Genomic DNA, 23,212 nt, shown 5'->3' on the forward strand with positions numbered 1-23,212 from the left:
GCGCCCGGCCACCTCACTCCAACCAATCTCATCGTGCCACCTCCGCAGAGCCGCCGCTCCCAGCCAATGGCATCGCGCCACGTCGCCTCTCCGCTCCCCTCCACCATGCGGGCCCGCGAGCCCATCCGCGGCCCGACGGGCCCGGTCATCGCCGCCGCACGCCCGCGGGTGCGTGCCCGCACCCGCAACCTCGCTGACCCCGACCGCCGCCACCTCGTCTTCCCACCGGTGACCTCGAGTCCCGCCGCCGTCGTCCTTCCGCCGCCGCCCGGTCAATGTCGCTGCCCCGCCACCCTATTGCCTCGCCGGAGTAGGCCCGCACCGCCCTTGGTCGCCGTCGTTGCCTCGTCGCCGGCCCCGTCCTCCCTCGCACCGGATCCGGCCAGCCCCTACCCGGATCCGTCGATCCCCGGCCACCGGAGCCCGTTTCCGCCGTCCCCGGCGCCTCGCCGAGCTCGCCGGCATGCAGCTCCGGCCATGGCCTCCTCCACCCCGCGCCGGGATAGCCCCGTCCCAGATCCGCTCCGACCCCCGATCCAAACGGCTCCCCCGGATCCCTCCGTCCCGTTTTCTGAGAGGTTTAAATTTGCTAAGTCCCTAAGTTTTTCTGCATTATGTATGCATCTTCATCGCATCATAACTTCATGTGTGATGCTCCGTTTTCTGCGTGCTATATATCAAAATGATCATCATGATGTTCTCTTCATTTTGTTCCATTGTGACATGCTTGTTTGAGTCCATCGTGATGCCCTAATCACTGATGCAAGAGTGCTATAAATTGTTCTGTGCTGCTACTTATTAGTTTATGAGGATTTGTCATTTTTACTACATTTGTTGTGTGCTTCATATGAGCATGATCTCTACATGTGTTTTGGGCTATGACATGCCATCTTTACAGGGGTGTATGCCATGTATTTTGTGGTCAATGTGGTGAATAGCACAAGCATGCAAAGTAGCTCTCGTGATATTGCTGATTTCAGGGACTTAGAATTTTCACTAAGTCTTTGCTCTGCTGTTACTTTTATGCCATGTATTCATGTTGCTACAGTGAGATCCATGCTTCTATTGAGTATGTTCAGTAAGGATGATTTGGACATATGGTTGTGCTCTATCCATCCGTGCCCCTGTTTGCAATTATGGAGTGACCTAGCATAACTTAATCCTGCTCTACTTTTGCTATAAAATGTTCCTGGCAGATTGTTTACATGTTAATGAATTTTGCCATGGATGTTGTAGTTGATACATGCATGCTATAAACTTGTTCTTGTCATGGTTAGCTTCATGAACATGTCTTCTTGCTGATGCTATGCTTATCTTGCCATGCAATGCCTTGTGATGAGTGAATCGAGCTCGCAAAGATGCCTTCAAAATTCTGTTTATGCCATGCTCAGTTTTCTGCTAAGTCTGAATCTGTTAACGGAACTTGCTATGTTTACATGGGTGACATCATATCTTCTGATCCTTTTTGACTCATGGTCAGTAAGGGACTTTTGTTCTATGCTTTGAGTAGATTCATGCCATGCCTTTGTTTGCTATGTTATGTTCCTGTAGCATGTTGTTAGCTTGCTCTAAACATGTCTTCCTGATGTTATTTTCTGGCATGTTAGTATTTTCACTAAGTCTGTGAAGCTGATATCTTTTGCACTTTTGCCATGGTTGTTTGAACCTCTTATCGTGGAATTGTCACGGCAGATGTCCTAGTGTGAGGACTTAGTCATGAGGCCAACGCATCTTTGTACTAGCTTGAGAGGGGTTGAGCGGAATCAGAGACGCAACACAAGACAAGGATTTAGACAGCTTCGGGCCCCGGGAAACATCATCCGGAATAGCCCTACATGTTGTTTGTGGCTAGATCTCATTATGCTCTTGAGAGAGAGTCGTTGTATAAGCCGGCTCCCCCTTTGTGTCTAGCACTAGAGAGTATTTTCTGTCCCTCTTTTGGGAGCCCTGCCCCTCCTTATATATGTTGAAGGGGCGGGTTACATGTGGAGTCCTAGTAGGACTAGGACTAGTCTATCCTTTCTTACAAGTTGAATACAAGTCCGGGTCTTGCTTCCTCGTAAAGGAAATATTCGTCATCCCTTTCCTCTTAAGCCAGCCCACCAGAGTATAAGCCGACCTGCTGGGCCTTGGGCCTTGCCGTCTATCTGATCCGCCCGCCGGGTCTCTAGTGAGTCACAATGTCCAGGCGGGTTACATGTAAACCGCCATGTCCGGGCGGATTGCTAGTGAGTCGCCAAGCTCCAGCCAGGTCTCTGGTGAGTCGCCAAGTCCGGCCGGGTCATGATTCCGGCCAGGTCATACCGCGGGGTATATCCTCGACATTAGCCCCCAGTTTAATTTGGATTTATCCATGTTAAACTGGTCCTGTAAAATAAACGCAAGAAGTAACTTGATAGGTTGTGCTTTGAGGTAAAATATTTCCCTGAACCGGCACCTGATCATCTTTAAGTCCTTGTCATTTCCTCCTGGATGCATACTCAAAGATCTTATAGCAAATCTCTTTTAATAGATATGTCCAAACCTTGCCAATACAAAAATCCAGATACTTCTTTTGAGAAATTCGGGTCAATAGGCCAGCTTCAGAGCCAATTTGTGGACATTGGTATCTTATAGAGAAATATTGTAATAAATAATCCACTTGATTGGCTTCCAAAGTGCTGGTTTAAAAAATATTGGTCTTAAAAAAACTCATCTGACTTTCAACCGGTTTGTGGAACTTGCCGGTTTATCATTGCCAAAATATCGGGCTTGTAAATATTGATAGTACCGGGTCATAATTGTTGCCGACACCGGGTCATAGTTATTGGTGACGCCGGGTCAATCTGATTTACTCAAAACTGATAATTTGAAGTTATTCCTCCCTTATATGCATATCACCTGTAGCCCCCAAGTACGGGTTGTCATGCTTGCAGCAACCTGGGACATGTAATTGCCTTATGCTCATAAAGATTTCAACCAGTTATGCAATAATGAGCAGGGACTTTGTAAATATGATCATGTAAATTTGAGCAACAACGTGTAGCCCCCAAGGGCCGGCTCAATAAGATATTACTGAGCTGGGACTTTGTATATGATTCATTGATAATACCATCAAATGATGTAATCTCCACCATGGGGCTTGAACCCACGTCCATAAGGTTAAGAGCTTTGTACTCTACCAACTGAGTAATGGATCTTTCAATATAATGGATTAAGGCTTGTGTACCTTGAATTTCCGACAGGAGCAATTGGTAGCCCCCAAGGGCCGGCTCGTTTAAAATGTGATGAGTCGGGTCTTTAATAAGTTGAGCAAGAAATGACTTTGCATTAGCCCCCAAGTGCCATGGTGCATGCTGGCAGTGACATGGGACTTGTATATTCGATGTAATCTCGATTTGAACAATGTAGCCCCCAAGTGCCGGGTCGTAAGCCTGCAGCGACTCGGGACTATTTCCTCCATTGTAAAACAAATCATGCCCATTGTAAAAATAATAGCCGTTGCGCTAAAACGACTATGAAAACCTTAATCATAACACTGGTTATTGAGAATCACAATAGAAATCCAGCCATGTTGGCTATTCAAGATTTGAATAATATAATCCGGTACGAAAACCTCAATCATTCAATATCATCATGAAAATCCAGCTAGTTTTGGCTATTAAAGATTTGAATACCTCATCGGTTGACAAGTAGATCCGGAGTTTAAATACCTAGAGGCTCTTGGTCGATGACGACTTAATGCGCATTCATTGTAAGCCTGAAGTTTTGTAACCCGGCGGCCTATAGCCCTTGAGAAAATCAATAATTGATAACCCTTTTGAGAGACCAATTTCAGTGATGAGCTTGGACTGAAGCATTTATATAAGTCATAGTTCTACAAATCCTGCACAGAGTTTAAAGAACATATGCCCTAGCGACTGAATGTCAAGAGCCAGGGCGGGTAACCACCCAAATGTAGTCTTACCCTGCACACAAGTAGATCCCAAGAACCCTTGGCGGTTTGCCATAGGGCGGATCATAATACCTCACATATAACCACTGTGATATTGAATTCGTACTGCCGGTTTACATGATCTGTGCAGTAAGGGTGATAACCCAATCCTTAGAAGCCAATGCTTCCACATAGATGATGATTGTCATAAGCTGGCGACTTATAGTCAAAAGTCAAGCCGGGTTAAGCATAAAACACTTATATACATTTGAGATATAATCCAAAAAAGGTCTCAAGTCAAACCCAAAATTGTTCGCAAAAAAGACTTAAAAAATTTAAGGCTTCTGATTCGTATACGATCAGAAAACCGTTCCAAAGGGGTTGAGCTAAGATTCGAATACGATCATATAGCCCCCAGTTGCTTTGGCGTTGCGCCGATCAATAGGGTACCGACAGCTATGTTCTCTTTGATTCGAATACGACCTATGTTTGAACAGGAAGCCCCCAAATGACCTTGAGAGGTTTTTAACGACCCTGATTCGAGTACGATCCAAGTCGGACCCAAAAGGGGTTAAGCTATGATTCGGATACGACAAAGAAGCCCCCTAGTGAGTTTGGCTTTGCGCCGATCAAAAGGGTTACGACAGCTATGTCCTCTTTGGTTCGAATACGACCTATGTTTGAACAGGAAGCCCCCAAATGATCTGTAACTGTGGCTATGAGCTGGATCAAAGGATAATCATAGCTTAGCTCAATAAGACGAAAGCCCCCAAGTGATATATTCCTGAGCTGTGCTCGCCGGGTGCCTATGTTTGAGTTGTGTTGTGCAACAAACTCTCTTGGGTCCCTGTAATTTTTTCTGAAAAACTCGAGCTTTGCGAGAGATAAATTCTTCTTGAACCGGGATTTTGAACCGGATATTGAGAGTTTCAAAGCTTTGCGGAAGACATGTTTACCTTAAGCCGGATTTTAAACCAGATATTTAAGAGCTTTAGCGCTTCGTGGGCGACAGATTTCCCTTGAACCAGATTTTGAACTGGAATCCTTCTTTTTAAGCCGGAAATTTTTTGACGACATTTAAATATTCACCAATAAGGCAGTAGCCTTCGGGGCCGGGTTATTTTTCCCTCCAATGATCCGCAGTTCTTGAATATGCTTTAAATTGGCAATCATTTACTGAGTCATGTCATCGTAGCCCCCGAGTCTCAAGGCGACTTGGGGAGTTGGCTTGAGATTCTTCATAATTAACCGTAATATAGACCGGTTTGAATACTGCATGGGACAACTTGCAAACCGGAGTAATTGCTCTTTTATAGAAAGCAAAAGCAATATATATAAAATATGCTGGATGGATTTCACCTGATGCGTCAGGTCAGCAATTATCACCGATGACTTGATGATCACCATGGTGAAACTGAAATCAATCACGGCCGAGTCGGCCGCGGGTGCTGACAGATCTGTCGGCCGTGGCGTTTTAAACCGGTGTGGACGGGAGAGTCGACCGCGGCATTGTAAACCGGTGCGGTACCGCGAGAGACGGCCACGACGTTGTAAGCCGGTGCGGCCGCGAGAGACGGCCACGACGTTGTACGCCGATGCGGCCGTGAGAGACGGCCACGGCGTTGTAAGCCGGTGCGGGAGTCCGCTGAGTGACGATGACCACCTGTGCCAAAAGATGTTGGTGTGCCTCCATCTCTGCGGTATAATATCACTTTTTGTCATAAATAATTGCTCTGCATAAACAATATTGCAGACCAAGGCAAAGATAAACTTCTTCTTTGACAAAAAAAATATATATGCGCTAATAAAATATATTTTAGATGGATATCACCTGATGTGTTTAGGCCGGAAGTAATCCGCCATGAAGTTGATGATTACTAGGTGAAACTGCAATAACTCACGGGTGAGTCGGCCGCGGCATTGTTAGCCGGTGCGGACGAGAGAGTCGGCCGCGGCATTGTAAGCCAGTGCGAACGAGCGACTCGGCCGCAGGCGCGGACATATGTAAACTGAAAAGCAGGGGCCACGACTTGCACGGGTACCCGTCGAGCAACATGACACGGACGGACGCCAATGCAGAGTTATGCTGGTGCGCTCCATATCCACTGTATAACACCTTTGTCTTGAATGACTATCCTGTGTAAAAATATTACGCGACAAAATAATTTTTCTCACAAATTAATATGTGTTGTTAAAACAGACTGGACGAATATCACCTGATGTTTGAACAAAAGACGATCTGGTCATGTCGCCATAATCAGTAAGCCATTGTCTTGTTTTTTGGACAAAAGACGACTTGTCCGTACGTCCACTGAGACGTACACTGACGAAGGCAGCAGTAGCGGGTTATGGCACAGAGGCGAGTTGGCAGTGCGGTTGCTTGTTTCAGCCGTGGAGGCAGCAGGTGCTCAAGGCGAGGTGACGGACCGGCGCGTCGGCCACGCCAGAGCCACAACAGCGGGGGAACGGTCGGGTCAACCCAGGCGTGTTTGACCCAGTTGTGGTGGTCGTGGATGTAGTACGTAGACCTGGCACTGGTGGTCCTCCCGTAAGATGTGCTAGTATGATAACTAGACTTTTGGATTTGTTGGATGCATGTAGATGTAGCACTGATGGTCTTCCCGTGAGTTGAGTTGCTAGATTCCCCTGTGTCATTGTTTGTTTCAACTTTCTCAGGCAGTTGACTTGCTTTTGGCAGTTGATGTACGAGTCCGTCTCGAGACTTGCTTTTTTCGAACGTAACTGCATAGGAACGGCTCAGTGACAGTGATTGGAGGAGGTGATGAGCGATCCGTGGTGGCTGAGGAAACCGGGACGGTTGACTTCGTTTTTACTCCCACGTCCATATATCCTCCAGGTCATAATCGTACTTAAATTTTTTTCCTTTCCTTATTGCTATGGCGGAGATCACAACGCCTAGCAATGCTTTTTCTGGTAAAAAGTAACAGTAGCAATTCCTTGTCTCATCCATACTTGACGCACCTGAGAAACAAGCAGTAGCAGGAACTCGACGTTCTCGGCGACTTGTGGTTTAACACGCTACAAAAAATCTCCTATTGGTCCGTGCGACGTGATCCTTGTACTGATCGGTCTTCAACTTGCAGCGGCGGCGACGCACCCAACGCCATCTTAATTTTCTTGAACTCAAAACTTTCATCCGTGAACTTCTCGATCCCTGAAGAGATCCCTCCAAGACCTCAACATCACCGGGCGCTAGCCCCACGGTGGGCGCCAACTATCGTGGAATTGTCGCGGCAGATGTCCTAGTGTGAGGACTTAGTCGTGAGGCCAACGCATCTTTGTAGTAGCTTGCGAGGCGTTCAGTGGAATCGAGAGACGCAACACAAGACAAGGATTTAGACAGCTTCGGGCCCCGGGAAACATCATCTGGAATAGCCCTACATGTTGTTTGTGGCTAGATCTCATTATGATCTTGAGAGAGAGTCGCCGTATAAGCCAGCTCCCCCTTTGTGTCTAGCCCTAGAGATTATTTTCTGTCCCTCTTTGGGGAGCCCTGCCCCTCCTTATATATGTTGAAGGGGCGGGTTACATGTGGAGTCCTAGTAGGACTAGGACTAGTCTATCCTTTCTTACAAGTTGAATACAAGTCCGGGTCTTGCTTCCTCGTAAAGGAAATATTCGTCATCCCTTTCCTCTTAAGTCGGCCCACCAGAGTATAAGCCGGCCTTCTGGGCCTTGGGCCTTGTCGTCTGTCTGATCCGCCCGCCGGGTCTCTAGTGAGTCACAATGTCCATGCGGGTTACATGTAAACCGCCATGTCCGGGCGGATTGCCAGTGAGTCGCCAAGCTCCAGCCAAGTCTCTGGTGAGTCGCCAAGTCCGGCCGGGTCATACCGCGGGGTATATCCCCGACATTAGCCCCCAGTTTAATTTGGATTTATCCATATTAAATTGGTCCTGTAAAATAAACACAAGAAGAAACTTGATAGGTTGTGCTTTGAGGTAAAATATTTCCGTGAACCGGCACCTGATCATCTTTAAGTCCTTGTCATTTCCTACTGGATGCATACTCAAAGATCTTATAGCAAATCTCTTATAACAGATATGTCCAAACCTTGCCAATACAAAAATCCAGATACTTCTTTTGAGAAATCCGGGTCAATAGGCCAGCTTCAGAGCCAATTTGCGGACATTGGTATCTTATAGAGAAATATTGTAATAAATAATCCACTTGATCGGCTTCCAAAGCGCTGGTTTAAAAAATATTGGTCTTGAAAAAAACTCATCTGATTTTCAACCGGTTTGTGGAACTTGCCGGTTTATCATTGCCAAAATATCCGATTTGTAAATATTGATAGTACCGGGTCATAATTGTTGCCGACACCGGTTCATAGTTATTGGTGACGCCGGGTCAATCTCATTTACTCAAAACTGATAATTTGAAGTTATTCCTCCCTTATATGCATATCACCTGTAGCCCCCAAGTGTCGGGTTGTCATGCTTGCAGCAACCTGGGACATGTAATTGCCTTATGCTCATAAAGATTTCAACCAGTGTGGCCCCCAAGGGTCGGGTCATTATGCAATAATGAGCATGGACTTTGTAAATATGATCATGTAAATTTGAGCAACAACGTGTAGCCCCCAAGGGCCGGCTCAATAAGATATCACTGAGTTGGGACTTTGTATATGATTCATTGATAATACCATCAAATGATGTAATCTCCACCATGGGGCTTGAACCCACGTCCACAAGGTTAAGAGCTTTGTACTCTACCAACTGAGTAATGGATCTTTCAATATAATGGATTAAGGCTTGTGTACCTTGAATTTCCGACAGGAGCAATTGGTAGCCCCCAAGGGCCGGCTCATTTAAAATGTGATGAGTCGGGTCTTTAATAAGTTGAGCAAGAAATGACTTTGCATTAGCCCCCAAGTGCCATGGTGCATGCTGGCAGTGACATGGGACTTGTATATTCGATGTAATCTCGATTTGAACAATGTAGCCCCCAAGTGTCGGGCCGTAAGCCTGCAGCGACTCGGGACTATTTCCTCCATTGTAAAACAAATCATGCCCATTGATAAAAATAATAGCCGTTGCGCTAAAACGACTTTGAAAACCTCAATCATAACACTGGTTATTGATAATCACAATAGAAATCCAGCCATGTTGGCTATTCAAGATTTGAATAATATAATCCGGTACGAAAACATCAATCATTCAATATCATCATGAAAATCCAGCTAATTTTGGTTATTAAAGATTTGAATACCTCATCGGTTGACAAGTAGATCCGGAGTTTAAATACCTGGTGGCTCTTGGTCGATGACGACTTAATGTGCATTCATTGTAAGCCGGAATTTTTGTAACCCGGCAGCCTATAGCCCTTGAGAAAATCAATAATCGATAACCCTTTTGAGACACCAATTTCAGTGATGAGCTTGGACTGGAGCATTTATATAAGTCATAGTTCTGCAAATCCTGCACAGAGTTTAAACTACATATGCCCTGGCGACTTAACGTCAAGAGCCAGGGCGGGTAACCACCCAAATGTAGTCTTACCCTGCACACAAGTAGATCACAAGAACCCTTGGCGGTTTGCCACAGGGCGGATCATAATACCTCACATATAACCACTGTGATATTGAATTCGTACTGCCGGTTTACATAACCTGTGCAGTAAGGGTGATAACCCAATCCTTATAAGCCAATGCTTCCACATAGATGATGATTGTCATAAGCTGGCGACTTATAGTCAAAAGTCAAGTCGGGTTAAGCATAAAACACTTATATACATTTGAGATATAATCCAAAAAAGGTCTCAAGTCAAACCCAAAATTGTTCGCAAAAAAGACTTAAAAAATTTAAGGCTTCTGATTCGTATACGATCAGAAAACCGTTCCAAAGGGGTTGAGCTAAGATTCGAATACGATCATATAGCCCCCGGTGGCTTTGGCGTTGCGCCGATCAATAGGGTACCGACAGCTATGTTCTCTTTGGTTCGAATATGACCTATGTTTGAACAGGAAGACCCCAAATGACCTTGAGAGGTTTTTAACGACCCTGATTCAAATACGATCCAAGTCGGACCCAAAAGGGGTTAAGCTATGATTCGGATACGACCAAGAAGCCCCCTAGTGAGTTTGGCTTTGCGCCGATCAAAAGGGTTACGACAGCTATGTCCTCTTTGGTTCGAATATGACCTATGTTTGAACAGGAAGCCCCCAAATGATCTGTAACTATGGCTATGAGCTGGATCAAAGGATAATCATAGCTTAGCTCAATAAGCCGGAAGCCCCCAAGTGATATATTCCTGAGTTGTGCTCGCCGGGTGCCTATGTTTGAGTTGTGTTGTGCAACAAACTCTCTTGGGTCCCTGTAATTTTTTCTGAAAAACTCGAGCTTTGCGAGAGATAAATTCTTCTTGAACCGGGATTTTGAACCGGATATTCAGAGTTTCAAAGCTTTGCGGAAGACAGGTTTACCTTAAGCCGGATTTTAAACCAGATATTTAAGAGCTTCAGCGCTTCGTGGGCGACGGATTTCCCTTGAACCGGATTTTGAACTGGAATCCTTCTTTTTAAGCCAGAAATTTTCTGACGGAATTTAAATATTCACCAATAAGGTAGTAGCCTCCGGGGCCGGGTTATTTTTCCCTCCAATGATCCGGAGTTCTTGAATCTGCATTAAATTAGCAATCATTTACTGAGTCATGTCATCGTAGCCCTCGAGTCTCAAGGCGACTTGGGGAGTTGGCTTGAGATTCTTCATAATTAACCGTAATATAGACCGGTTTGAATCCTGCATGGGACAACTTGCAAACCGGAGTAATTGCTCTTTTATAGAAAGCAAAATCAATATATATAAAATATGCTGGATGGATTTCACCTGATGCGTCAGGTCAGCAATTATCACCGCGGAGTTGATGATCGCCATGGTGAAACTCAAATCAATCACGGCCGAGTCGGCCGCGGGTGCTGACAGATCTGTCGGCCGTGGCGTTTTAAACCGGTGTGGACGGGAGAGTCGACTGCGGTGTTGTAAACCGGTGCGGTCGCGAGAGACGGCCACGACGTTGTAAGCCGGTGCGGCCGCGAGAGACGGCCACGACGTTGTAAGCCGGTGCAGCCGCGAGAGACGGCCACGGCGTTGTAAGCCAGTGCGGGAGTCCGCTGAGTGACGATGACCACCTGTGCCAAAAGATGTTGGTGTGCCTCCATCTCTGCGGTATAATATCACTTTTTGTCATAAATAATTGCCCTGCATAAACAATATTGCAGACCAAGGCAAAGATAAACTTGTTCTTTGACAAAAAAATATATGTGCTAATAAAATATATTTTAGATGGATATCACCTGATGTGTTTAGGCCGGAAGTAATCCGCCATGAAGTTGATGATTACTAGGTGAAACTGCAATAACTCACGGGTGAGTCGGCCGCGGCATTGTTAGCCGGTGCAGACGAGAGTGTCGGCCGCGGCGTTGTAAGCCAGTGCAAACGGGCGACTCGGCCACAGGCGCGGACATATGTAAACTGAACAGCGCGGGCCATGACTTGCACGTGTACCCGTCGAGCAACATGACACGGACGGACGCCAGTGCAGAGTTATGCTGGTGCGCGCTCCATATCCACTGTATAACACCTTTGTCTTGAATAACTATCCTGTGTAAAAATATTATGCGACAAAATAATTTTTCTCACAAATTAATATGTGTTGTTAAAACAGACTGGACAAATATCACCTGATGTTTGAACAAAAGACGATTTGGTCATGTCGCCATAATCAGTAAGCCATTGTCTTGTTTTTTGGACAAAAGACGACTTGTGCGTACGTCCACCGAGACGTACACTGACGAAGGCAGCAGTAGCAGGTTATGGCACAGAGGCGAGTTGGCAGTGCGGTTGCTTGTTTCAGCAGTGGAGGCAGCAGGTGCTCAAGGCGAGGTGACGGACCGGCGCGTCGGCCACGCCAGAGCCACAACAGCGGGGGAACGGTCGGGTCAACCCAGGCGTGTTTGACCCAGTTGTGGTGGTCGTGGATGTAGTACGTAGACCTAGCACTGGTGGTCCTCCCGTAAGATGTGCTAGTATGATAACTAGACTTTTGGATTTGTTGGATGCATGTAGATGTAGCACCGATGGTCTCCCCGTGAGTTGAGTTGCTAGATTCCCCTGTGTCATTGTTTGTTTCAACTTTCTCAGGCAGTTGACTTGCTTTTGGCAGTTGATGTACGAGTCCGTCTCAGGACTTGCTTTTTCCGAACGTAACTGGATAGGAACGGCTCAGTGACAGTGACCGGAGGAGGTGACGAGCGATCCGTGGTGGCTGAGGAAACCGGGACGGTTGACTTCGTTTTTACGCCCACGTCCATATATCCTCCGGGTCGTAATCGTACTTAATTTTTTTTCCTTTCCTTATTGCTATGGCGGAGATCACAACGCCTAGCAATGCTTTTTCTAGTAAAAAGTAACAGTAGCAATTCCTTGTCTCATCCATACTTGACGCACCTGAGAAACAAGCAGTAGCAGGAACTCGACGTTCTCGGCGACTTGTGGTTTAACACGCTGCAAAAAATCTCCTATTGGTCTGTGCGACTTGATCCTTGTACTGATCGGTCTTCAACTTGCGGCGGCGGCGACGCACCCAACGCCATCTTAATTTTCTTGAACTCAAAACTTTCATCCGTGAACTTCTCGATCCCTGAAGAGATCCCTCCAAGATCTCAACATCACCGGACGCTAGCCCCACGGTGGGCGCCAACTATCGTGGAATTGTCGCGGCAGATGTCCTAGTGTGAGGACTTAGTCGTGAGGCCAACGCATCTTTGTAGTAGCTTGCGATGCGTTGAGCGGAATCGAGAGACGCAACACAAGACAAGGATTTAGACAGCTTCGGGCCCCGGGAAACATCATCCAGAATAGCCCTACATGTTGTTTGTGGCTAGATCTCATTATGCTCTTGAGAGAGAGTCGCCGTATAAGCCAGCTCCCCCTTTGTGTCTAGCCCTAGAGATTATTTTCTGTCCCTCTTTGGGGAGCCCTGCCCCTCCTTATATATGTTGAAGGGGAGGGTTACATGTGGAGTTGTAGTAGGACTAGGACTAGTCTATCCTTTCTTACAAGTTGAATACAAGTTCGGGTCTTGCTTCCTCGTAAAGGAAATATTCGTCATCCCTTTCCTCTTAAGCCGGCCCACCAGAGTATAAGCCGGCCCGCTAGGCCTTGGGCCTTGTCGTCCGTCTGATCCGCCCGCTGGGTCTCCAGTGAGTCACAATGTCCAGGCGGGTTACATGTAAACCGCCATGTCCGGGCGGATTGCCAGTGAGTCGCCAAGCTCCAGCCAGGTCTCTGGTGAGTCGCCAAGTCCGGCCGGGTCATACCGCGGGGTATATCCCCGACACTGCTCTTGTGTGATTTAGCCGTAGCTCAGTGTTCATCTTTTGTCAAGCATATTGAGTCCATCACTGCCATATGCTTTGTTGCTATGTTGGAGTGCAGTAACTTAGTTTCTTGTTGCATTCTAGATGGCATCATGTTATTAATCGCAGAATTGTGACATTATTGTTTTGCTTGCCATTTGCAAACCGTGCATCCGATTCTGGTGATCTTTATATCGATTCCAACCGAAATCAACTTATCTTTCCAGCAGCACACTTAGTTTTCCTAGTTGATGCCTGGTTCAATCTTTCCTTTCCGAAGCATGCATATGCACTGCATATCACATCCCGCATATCATGCCATGTTTTGCATCATGTTGCTTGCGCATTGCACCGTGATTGATTGTTGGTATTTTGGTTGTGTGCTTGCCTTGGGTAGAGCCGGGAGACAGATACGTGATCGAGGATCCCGTTGAGTATGCTTACGAGGATCAAGCTTTCGTCAACTCTGAGTTCATTTCAGGCAAGATGACCATACCCTCGAAATCACTTCTATCTTTGCTTGCTAGTTGCTCGCTCTTTTGCTATGCCGCGATACCTACCACTTGCTATATCATGCCTCCCATATTGCCATGTCAAGCCTCTAACCCACTTTTCCCAGCAAACCATTGTTTGGCTATGTTACCGCTTTTGCTCAGCCCCTCTTATAGCGTTGCTAGTTGCAGGTGAAGATGAAGTTTGTTCCATGTTGGAACATGGATATTGTTGGGATTTCATTATTATATCTTGTTTACTTTAATGCATCTATATACTTGGTAAAGGGTGGAAGGCTTGGCCTTATGCCTGGTGTTTTGTTCCACTCTTGCCGCCCTAGTTTCCGTCATACCGGTGTTATGTTCCTTGATTTTGCGTTCCTTACGCGGTTGGGTTATAATGGGAACCCCTTGATAGTTCGCTTTGAATAAAACTCCTCCAGCAAGGCCCAACCTTGGTTTTACATTTTCCTAACAACCTATCACCATCCCTTGGGTTCTGCAGACTCAAGGGTCATCTTTATTTTAACCCCCCCCCCCCGGGCAAGTGCTTGTCTAAGTGTTGGTCCGAACCAGAGCCACTTGCGGTGCCACATCGGGGAAACTTGAGGGCTGGTTTTAGTTGTACATAGTGTTCATCCGGTGTTTCCCTGAGAACGAGATATTTGCAGCTCCTATCAGGATGTCGGCGCATCGAGCGGTCTTGCTTGTCTTGTTTTACCATTGTCGAAATGTCTTGTAACCGGGATTCCGAGACTGATTGGGTCTTCCCGCTAGAAGGAGTATCCTTCGTTGACCATGAGAGCTTGTGATGGGCTAAGTTGGGACACCCTGCAGGGTTTTGAACATTCGAAAGCCGTGCCCACAGTTATGGGCAGATGGGAATTTTTTAATGTCCGGTTGTAGAGAACTTGACACTTAACTTAATTAAAATGAATCAATCGCGTGTGTAGCCATGATGGTCTCTTTTCGGTGGAGTCCGGGAAGAGAACATGGTCTCGTGTTATGCTTGAACATAAGTAGCTTTGGGATCACTTCTTGATCACTTTTAGCTTCACGACCATGCATTGCTTCTCTTCTCGCTCTTATTTGCGTATGTTAGCCACCATATATGCTTAGTGCTTGTTGCAGCTCCACCTCACTACCCTTTCCTACCCATAAGCTTAAATAGTCTTGATCTCGCGGGTGTGAGATTGCTGAGTCCTCGTGACTCACAGATACTTCCAAACAGTTGTAGGTGCCGATGATACCAATGCAGGTGACGCAACCCAGCTCAAGTGGGAGCTCGATGAAGATCGTATTCGTTGTGTTGTTTCGTTTCCAGTTGATCGGTAGTGGAGCCCAGTCGGGACGATCGGGGATCTAGCATTTGGGGTTGTCTTCTTTTATTTTGGTTCCGTAGTCGGACCTTGGTTGTATTCTGGATGATGTATGTTTAACTTGTATTTGTGTGAAGTGGCGATTGTAAGCCAACTCTTTATCCTTTCTTATTCAGTACATGGGATGTGTAAAGATTACCCCTCTTGCGACATAACTACCATGCGGTTATGCCTCTAAGTCGTGCTCCGACACGTGGGAGATATAGCCGCATTGTGGGTGTTACAAGTTGGTAATCAGAGCCTTCCCCGACTTAGGAGCCCCCTGCTTGATCGAATCGCTAACGTTGTTGAGTCTAGAACAAAATGTTTTGAGTCTTAGGATTATATATATTGGAGAGTAGGATTCTTTTTACTCCCCAGTCCCTTCGTCGCTCTGGTAAGGCCTCCTGACGTAGAGTTTTGACTCTTCTCTTCTCAAATTTCACTAAAAATTAGGATCACGGGGGTACCTTGGAATCGGTTTGATGGTTTTGTGACGAGAACATTGCTCTTGGTGCCTCCTGACATTTACGGGTTGTGGCAGTGTCCCGGGGAGTTGAGCTCCGAGGTGTTGTCGTCACAATTTTATCGTTGCAGTTCTGGAATACCTGAGTTCGCCGACATCGAAAATTTCTTTTATGCAGTTGTTGGTGAGATAACCTCGACGCCACCTAGTACTGGGGTGGGAGTTCGGGAGTATTGCCATAAGTCGTATAACGGATGCTTTTCGAAGGTTGAGGTAAACGATTTCCGAAGGTTTCTTGGTTATGTGTTGAAGGATGGATACGGCTGGATGTAGGATTTTCTAGTTTTGGGTGAGATGTTATGCTTCCCCTGTATCCCCAACACCTGATTGCATAACCAGAAAATTTCAGGAGTTTATAAGTGGGAATTCAAGTATCATGTAGGATATCTTTCCAACAGACACATGATACGATATGGGATCTATCATATGTTTGTTCCGGCTTATTTTGCAAGCCAATCCTTTGTCTTTGTTTTGATTGTGGTATTCGAGTTGCTTCAATGTCAAGTGTTGATTCCATACCTTTCCTAAGCGTTGTTCTCATATATCTATGTGAATACTAATCCTTCATGATAATCGAGATTGTCATGTCAATCCTTTTTAACCGGTGTGTTTCTCTTCAAGTGGATCCGATCATTTCTACATTCGCGAGATCAATTCTTGGTTCTTTGCAACGGTGTTTGCTTCATTAGTCCCAAGTTGCCTTTGTTTTTCCCGCTTTCCCACCTCTTAATAATCCATTTCTTGCTATCCAATTGTTCCGGAGTGCTGAAGATATCTCAGAAGATTCAAGTTTCCATTCTCAATTCGCTCAAGTTTTTTGGAGGATGTTATCTCATTCAAGCCATTTAAATATCTCCTTTTCAAGCAATTGCTCAACGGTGTTTCTTTTGAGTCGACCCTAACCCACAGGTCTTTTCCCAGGATCTTACCTGACTCTTCTTTTCTTTTTCCGGAGCTATCCTCAAATTCTTTTCCAGGTTTGACGTAAGAATGAATTATCGTCAGTCAAATGTCTTTCTTCAAGACCTTTCAAAGTCTTTTCATCTTTGGCTCAACCTCTCCTCTTTTAATCATTTCGGAGTGTCTCAACAATTATTGGTGGTGTTTCTCGTCGTCATTCTCGGATTTGAAGACCGAAGAAGTGTTTCCTCTAAATCTTGTGCCTTCTCTCGAGGATCCTCAGTTCAAGTTTGATGCCATCCTCTCATAATTGTTTTCGATTATGATAATTCTTTTCACCCATCCGGAGCAATTCAGGAGTCTTTTCAGTTTGTTTCTCAAGAGCCATCATCTCGGCAGTATTCATTCCAGCTTTCAGCTCTCGTTCTACAAATCATACCGGTGCATCATTCAAGTATTCTCTAATCAGATCGTGATCTCTTTGTTCTCATGTATCTAAATTCCCTCAAGAATCTTCATTCGTTCTCTAATTCTTCCCGGTGTTTCCTTATCTTTTCTTCATTCATTTTCAATTCTTATGGTGGTTCGTTCAAGTTTTCTCTTCCTTCATTACCATATCAATTTATTCGTTGTTTCAATCCTACCGGTGGATCGTTGAAGTCTTTCTCAAGTTGGCACTATATCTATCTTAATCCTTTCTACGAGAATAAGTAGTATGCCAAATCCGTTTGCTCGTCATCAATTTAATTGGTGAAGGATACGCATTACATAATTCTTATTCTTCCTTCATCCAAGTGACGGATTCATCTTCCGGAGTTTGTTCACGGTGAGTAAATTCTCGGTTCAAGTGGTTCATACTTTCCCGGAATTCCAAGCTCTCATCATCACGAAGATCCATCTAATCATTGCAAGGCTTCAACCTTATTCTTTTCACCCTTCTTTTCGTTTGGTAATTTTTTTACCGGAGTTCTTCATGGAGGCTCTACATGGTGGTTCATCAAGGATTTCTTTCATTATTCATTCGTTCTTCAAGATTTTTTCTCGAAGTTATGGTCCACCAAGCTATACTCAAAGATAAACATGGTGCTCAACACGTGTTTTGTTTTGAGGAGCTCAAGTATTCTTCATCTTGCATTCTGAAGTGAAATTCTTTCTATCTTATCTTTTTCAGGTGGTATTATGTCTTTCTTGACATTTTCCCTTCATGTTTCATGATTCAAAAGTTGTCACGAATGAGATATTTAAACCTATCATTTTCTTCCTTGGAGTTATCTTGGTATAGATTTCACCTAAAGCCTTCCATTGGGAATGTTGCCCCTTGTGGTGATTACCTATGATCCAAGTTTTCTTATCACCTCGAGGGAAGAAGCTTTCTATCTTTTCTAGCTCTCAATCCAATCTGTTGTTTTCTGTTAGTTGCAGAATTTCACCTCAAGATTTTGAGATGTTTTCCTTAAGCCCACTACAAGCTTATTCTTTTCGTTGTTGATTTACCAACAACTCCGTGCAATCCTTTCTTGCAAGGATGCTTTCCAAGTTCAATTGTGGTAGAAGTTCTCATTTTTCTTCTCCGTTCTTTTGTTCCGACGATCTACCTTTTATTCCTTCATACGGAGGCATTGTGATGTTGCTCTTTTCTAACATCATCTCGAATGGTGAGGATCGTGTTCTTTTCATGCTTATCCAGTTAACCGGAGTGTTGTGCCCTTTGCTCAAGTTATTTTCGCCTTATCAAGTCTTGCATCTCTTTTCAACCGGAGTGCTGTCCGAATTTGTTCTTCCTTGTTTCTCTTTTCTAACTGAGTGTTTTCAACTTTGTTCATCTTCGTTGTATTCTTTTCTCGAAGATGGTTTAACCTATCAAGGTTCTTGGTTTCACTCGTTTGTCAAAGAAGCAACTTAGTTTTACCTCTCCTCTTCCTCTTCTGTTTTCCCTCCGGTGCCATCCTAGATCTCGGGACGAGATCCTTTCGTAGTGGTGGAGTGTTGTAACACCCCGGATGTAACTTTCCATATTCGTAACTCCGACTCTTGCCTTTTCCGGAGATGCGATATGTTTTTCCCTTCGTGGTTGGGTTTTGTTCTCGTTTTGCATTTTGTTCATGTCATGCATTTCATATCATGTCTTCATGTGCATCTCATTTGCATACGTGTTCGTCTCATGCATCCGAGCATTTTTCCCGTTGTCCGTTTTGCAATCTGACACTCCTATGTCCTTCGGCGCCCCCTTTTGCCTTTTTTCGTGAGCGGGTGTTAAACTTTCTCGGAATGGACCGAGATTTTCCAAGTGGCCTTGGCACACCACCGGTAGACCGCCTGTCAAGTTTCGTGCCATTTGGAGTCCGTTTGATACTCCAACGGTTAACCGGGGAACCGTAAAGGACTCGTGTGTGTTGCAGCCCAACACCCTTCTAAAGTGGCCCAATAATCCATCCAAACCCCCTCCATCCTCTCGGCCGTTCGATCACGATCGCGTGGCTGAAAACCGCACTCCTACCTCCTCCTATCTATATATATATGTGTCTCCCTCGAATTTTTGTGGATGAAACCCTAGCAAACTTCCTCTTCGCGCCGCCGGACATGTCCGCCGCGCCCGGCCACCTCACTCCGACCAATCTCATCGCGCCACCTCAGCAGAGCTGCCGCTCCCGGCCAGTGGCATCGCGCCACGTCGCCTCTCCGCTCCCCTCCACCACGCGGGCCCGCAAGCCCATCCGCGGCCCGCCGGGCCCGGTCACCGCCGCCGCACGCCCGCAGGTGCATGCCCGCACCCGCAACCTCACCGACCCCGACCGCCGCCACCTTGTCTTCCCGCCGGCGACCTCGAGTCTCGCCGCCGCCCGGTCAACGCCGCTGCCCCGCCGCCCTGCTGCCTCGCCGAAGCAGGCCTGCACCTCCCTTGGTCGCCTCCATTGCCTCGTCGCCGGCCCCGTCCTCCCTCACGCCGGATCCGGCCGGCCCCTAGCCGAATCCGTCGATCCCCAGCCGTCGGAGCCCGTTTCCGTCGTCCCCGATGCCTCGCCGAGCTCGCCGACGTGCAGCTCCGGCCATGGCCCCCTCCACCCCGCGCCGCGATAGCCCCGTCCCAGATCCGCTCCAACCCCCGATCCAAACGGCGCCCCCGGTTCCCTCCGTCCCATTTTCTGCGAGGTTTAAAACTGCTTAGTCCCTAAGTTTTTCTGCATTATGTATGCATCTTCATCGCATCATACCTTCATGTGTGCTACTCCGTTTTGTGCGTGCTATATATCAAAATGTTCATCATGATGTGCTCTTCATTTTGTTCCATCGTGACATGCTTGTTTGAGTCCATCTTGATGCCCTAATCACTGATGCAAGAGTGCTATAAATTGTTATGTGCTGCTACTTATCAGTTTATGAGGATTTGTCATTTTTACTACATTTGTTGTGTGCTTCATATGAACATGATCTCTACATGTATTTTGGGCTATGCCATGCCATATTTACAGGGGTGTATGCCATGTATTTTTGTGATCAATGTGGTGACTAGCACAAGCATGCAAAGTAGCTCTCGTGATATTGCTGATTTCAAGGACTTAGAATTTTCACCAAGTCTTTGCTCTGCTGTTATTTTTATGACATGTATTCATGTTGCTCCAGTGAGATCCATGCTTCTTTTGAGTATGTTCAGTAAGGATGATTTGGACATATGGTTGTGCTCTATCCATCCATGCCCGTGTTTGGAATTATGGAGTGCCCTAGCATGACTTAATCCTGCTCTTATTTTGCTATAAAATGTTCCTGGCGGATTGTTTACATGTTAATCAATTTTGCCATGGATGTTGTAGTTGATCCATGCATGCTATAAACTTATTCTTGTCATGGTTAGCTTCATGAACATGTCTTCTTACTGATGCTATGCTTATCTTGCCATGCAATGCCTTGTGATGGGTGAATCGAGCTTGCAAAGATGCCTTCAAAATTCTATTTATACCATGCTCAGTTTTTTGCTAAGTCTGAATCTGTTAACGAAACTTGCTATGTTTACATGGGTGCTATCATATCTTCTGATCCTTTTTGACTCGTGGTCAGTAAGGGAATTTTGTTCTATGCTTTGAGTAGATTCATGACATGCCTTTGTTTGCTATGTTATGTTCCTGTAGCATGTTCTTAGCTTGCTCTAAACATGTCTTCCTGATGTTATTTTCTGGCATTTTAGTATTTTCACTAAGTGTGTGAAGCTGATATCTTTTGCACTTTTGCCATGGTTGTTTGAACCTGCTCTTGTGTGATTTAGCCGTAGCTCAGTGTTCATCTTTTGTCAAGCATATTGAGTCGATCACTGCCATGTGCTTTGTTTTGCAGTGCAGTAGCTTAGTTTCTTGTTGCATTTTAGATGGCATCATGATGTTACTCGCAGAATTGTGCAATTATTGTTTTGCTTGCCATTTGCAAACCGTGCATCCGATTCCGGTGATCTTTATATCGATTTCGACCGAAATCAACTCATCTTCCCAGCGGCGCACTTGGTTTGCCAAGTTGATGCCTGGTTCAATCTTTCCTTTCTGAAGCACGCATATGCATTCCATATCACATCCCACATATCATGCCATGTTTTGCATCATGTTGTTTGTGCATTGCATCGTGATTGATTGTTAGTCTTTTGCTTTTGTGCTTGCCTTGGGTAGAGCCGGGAAACGGATACGTGATCAAGGATCCCATTGAGTATGCTTACGAAGATCAAGCTTTCGTCAACTCCGAGTTCATTTTAGGCAAGATGACCATACCCTCGAAATCACTTCTATATTTGCTTGCTAGTTGCTCGCTCTTTTGCTATGTCGCGATACCTACCACTTGCTATATCATGCCTCCCACATTGTCATGTCAAGCCTCTAACCCACTTTTCCCAGCAAACCGTTGTTTGGCTATGTTACCGCTTTTGCTTAGCCCCTCTTATAACGTTGCTAGTTACCGGTGATGATGAAGTTTGTTCCATGTTGGAACATGGATATTGTTGGGATATCATTATTATATCTTGTTTACTTTAATGCATCTATATACTTGGTAAAGGGTGGAAGGCTCGGCCTTATGCCTGGTGTTTTGTTCCACTCTTGTCGCCCTAGTTTTTTGTCATACCGGTGTTATGTTCTGCTACCTCTTGAGCACTGTGTTGGTTTTCCCCGAGGAGGAAGGGATGATGCAGCAAAGTAGCGTAAGTATTTCCCTCAGTTTTTGAGAACCAAGGTATCAATCCAGTAGGAGGCTATGCGCGAGTCCCTCGCACCTGCACAAAACAAATAAATCCTCGCAACCAACGTGATAAGGGGTTGTCAATCCCTACACGGCCACTTACGAGAGTGAGATCTGATAGATATGATAAGATAATATTTTTGGTATTTTTGTGATAAAGATGCAAAGAAAAATAAAAGCAAAGTAAAAGCAAAGGAAATAACTAAGTATTGGGAGATTAATATGATGAAGATAGACCCGGGGGCCATAGGTTTCACTAGTGGCTTCTCTCGAGAGCATAAGTATTCTACGATGGGTGAACAAATTACTGTTGAGCAATTGACAGAATTGAGCATAGTTATGAGAATATCTAGGTATGATCATGTATATAGGCATCACGTTCGAGACAAGTAGACCGAGTCCTGCCTGCATCTACTGCTATTACTCCACTCATCGACCGCTATCCAGCATGCATCTAGAGTATTAAGTTAATGAAAACAGAGTAACGCCTTAAGCAAGATGACATGATGTAGAGGGATAAACTCATGCAATATGATGAAAACCCCATCTTGTTATCCTTGATGGCAACAATACAATGCGTGCCTTGCTGCCCCTACTGTCACTGGGAAAGGACACCGCAAGATTGAACCCAAAGCTAAGCACTTCTCCCATCGCAAGAAATATCAATCTAGTAGGCCAAACCAAACTGATAATTCGAAGAGACTTGCAAAGATAACCAATCATACATAAAAGAATTCAGAGAAGATTCAAATATTGTTCATAGATAGACTTGATCATAAACCCACAATTCATTGGTCTCAACAAACACACCGCAAAAAGAAGATTACATCGATTAGTTCTCCACAAGAGAGGGGGAGAACATTGTATTGAGATCCAAAAAGAGAGAAGAATCCATCTAGCTACTAATTATGGACCCGTAGGTCTGAGGTAAACTACTCACACTTCATCGGAGGGGCTATGGTGTTGATGTAGAAGCCCTCCGTGATCGATGCCCCATCCGGCGGAGCTCCGGAACAGGCCCCAAGATGGGATCTCGTGGATACAGAAAGTTGCAGTGGTGGAACTAGGGTTTTGGCTCCGTATCTGATCATTTGGGGGTACGTAGGTATATATAGGAGGAAGGAGTACGTCGGTGGAGCAACAGGGGGCCCACGAGGGTGGAGGGCGCGCCTGGGGGGTAGGCGCGCCCCCCTACCTCGTGGCCTCCTCTTTTGTGTCTTGACGTAGGGTCCAAGTCTCCTGGGTCTTATTCATTGAGAAAATCACGTTCCCGAAGGTTTCATTCCGTTTGGACTCCGTTTGATATTCCTTTTCTTCGAAACCCTAAAACAGGCAAAAAAACAGCAATTCTGGGCTGGGCCTCCGGTTAATTGGTTAGTCCCAAAAATAATATAAAAGTGGATAATAAGCCCAATAATGTCCAAAACAGTAGAT

This window comes from Triticum dicoccoides, chromosome 7A, assembly GCF_002162155.2.
Source record: "Triticum dicoccoides isolate Atlit2015 ecotype Zavitan chromosome 7A, WEW_v2.0, whole genome shotgun sequence".
Taxonomy (NCBI): Eukaryota; Viridiplantae; Streptophyta; class Magnoliopsida; order Poales; family Poaceae; genus Triticum; species Triticum dicoccoides.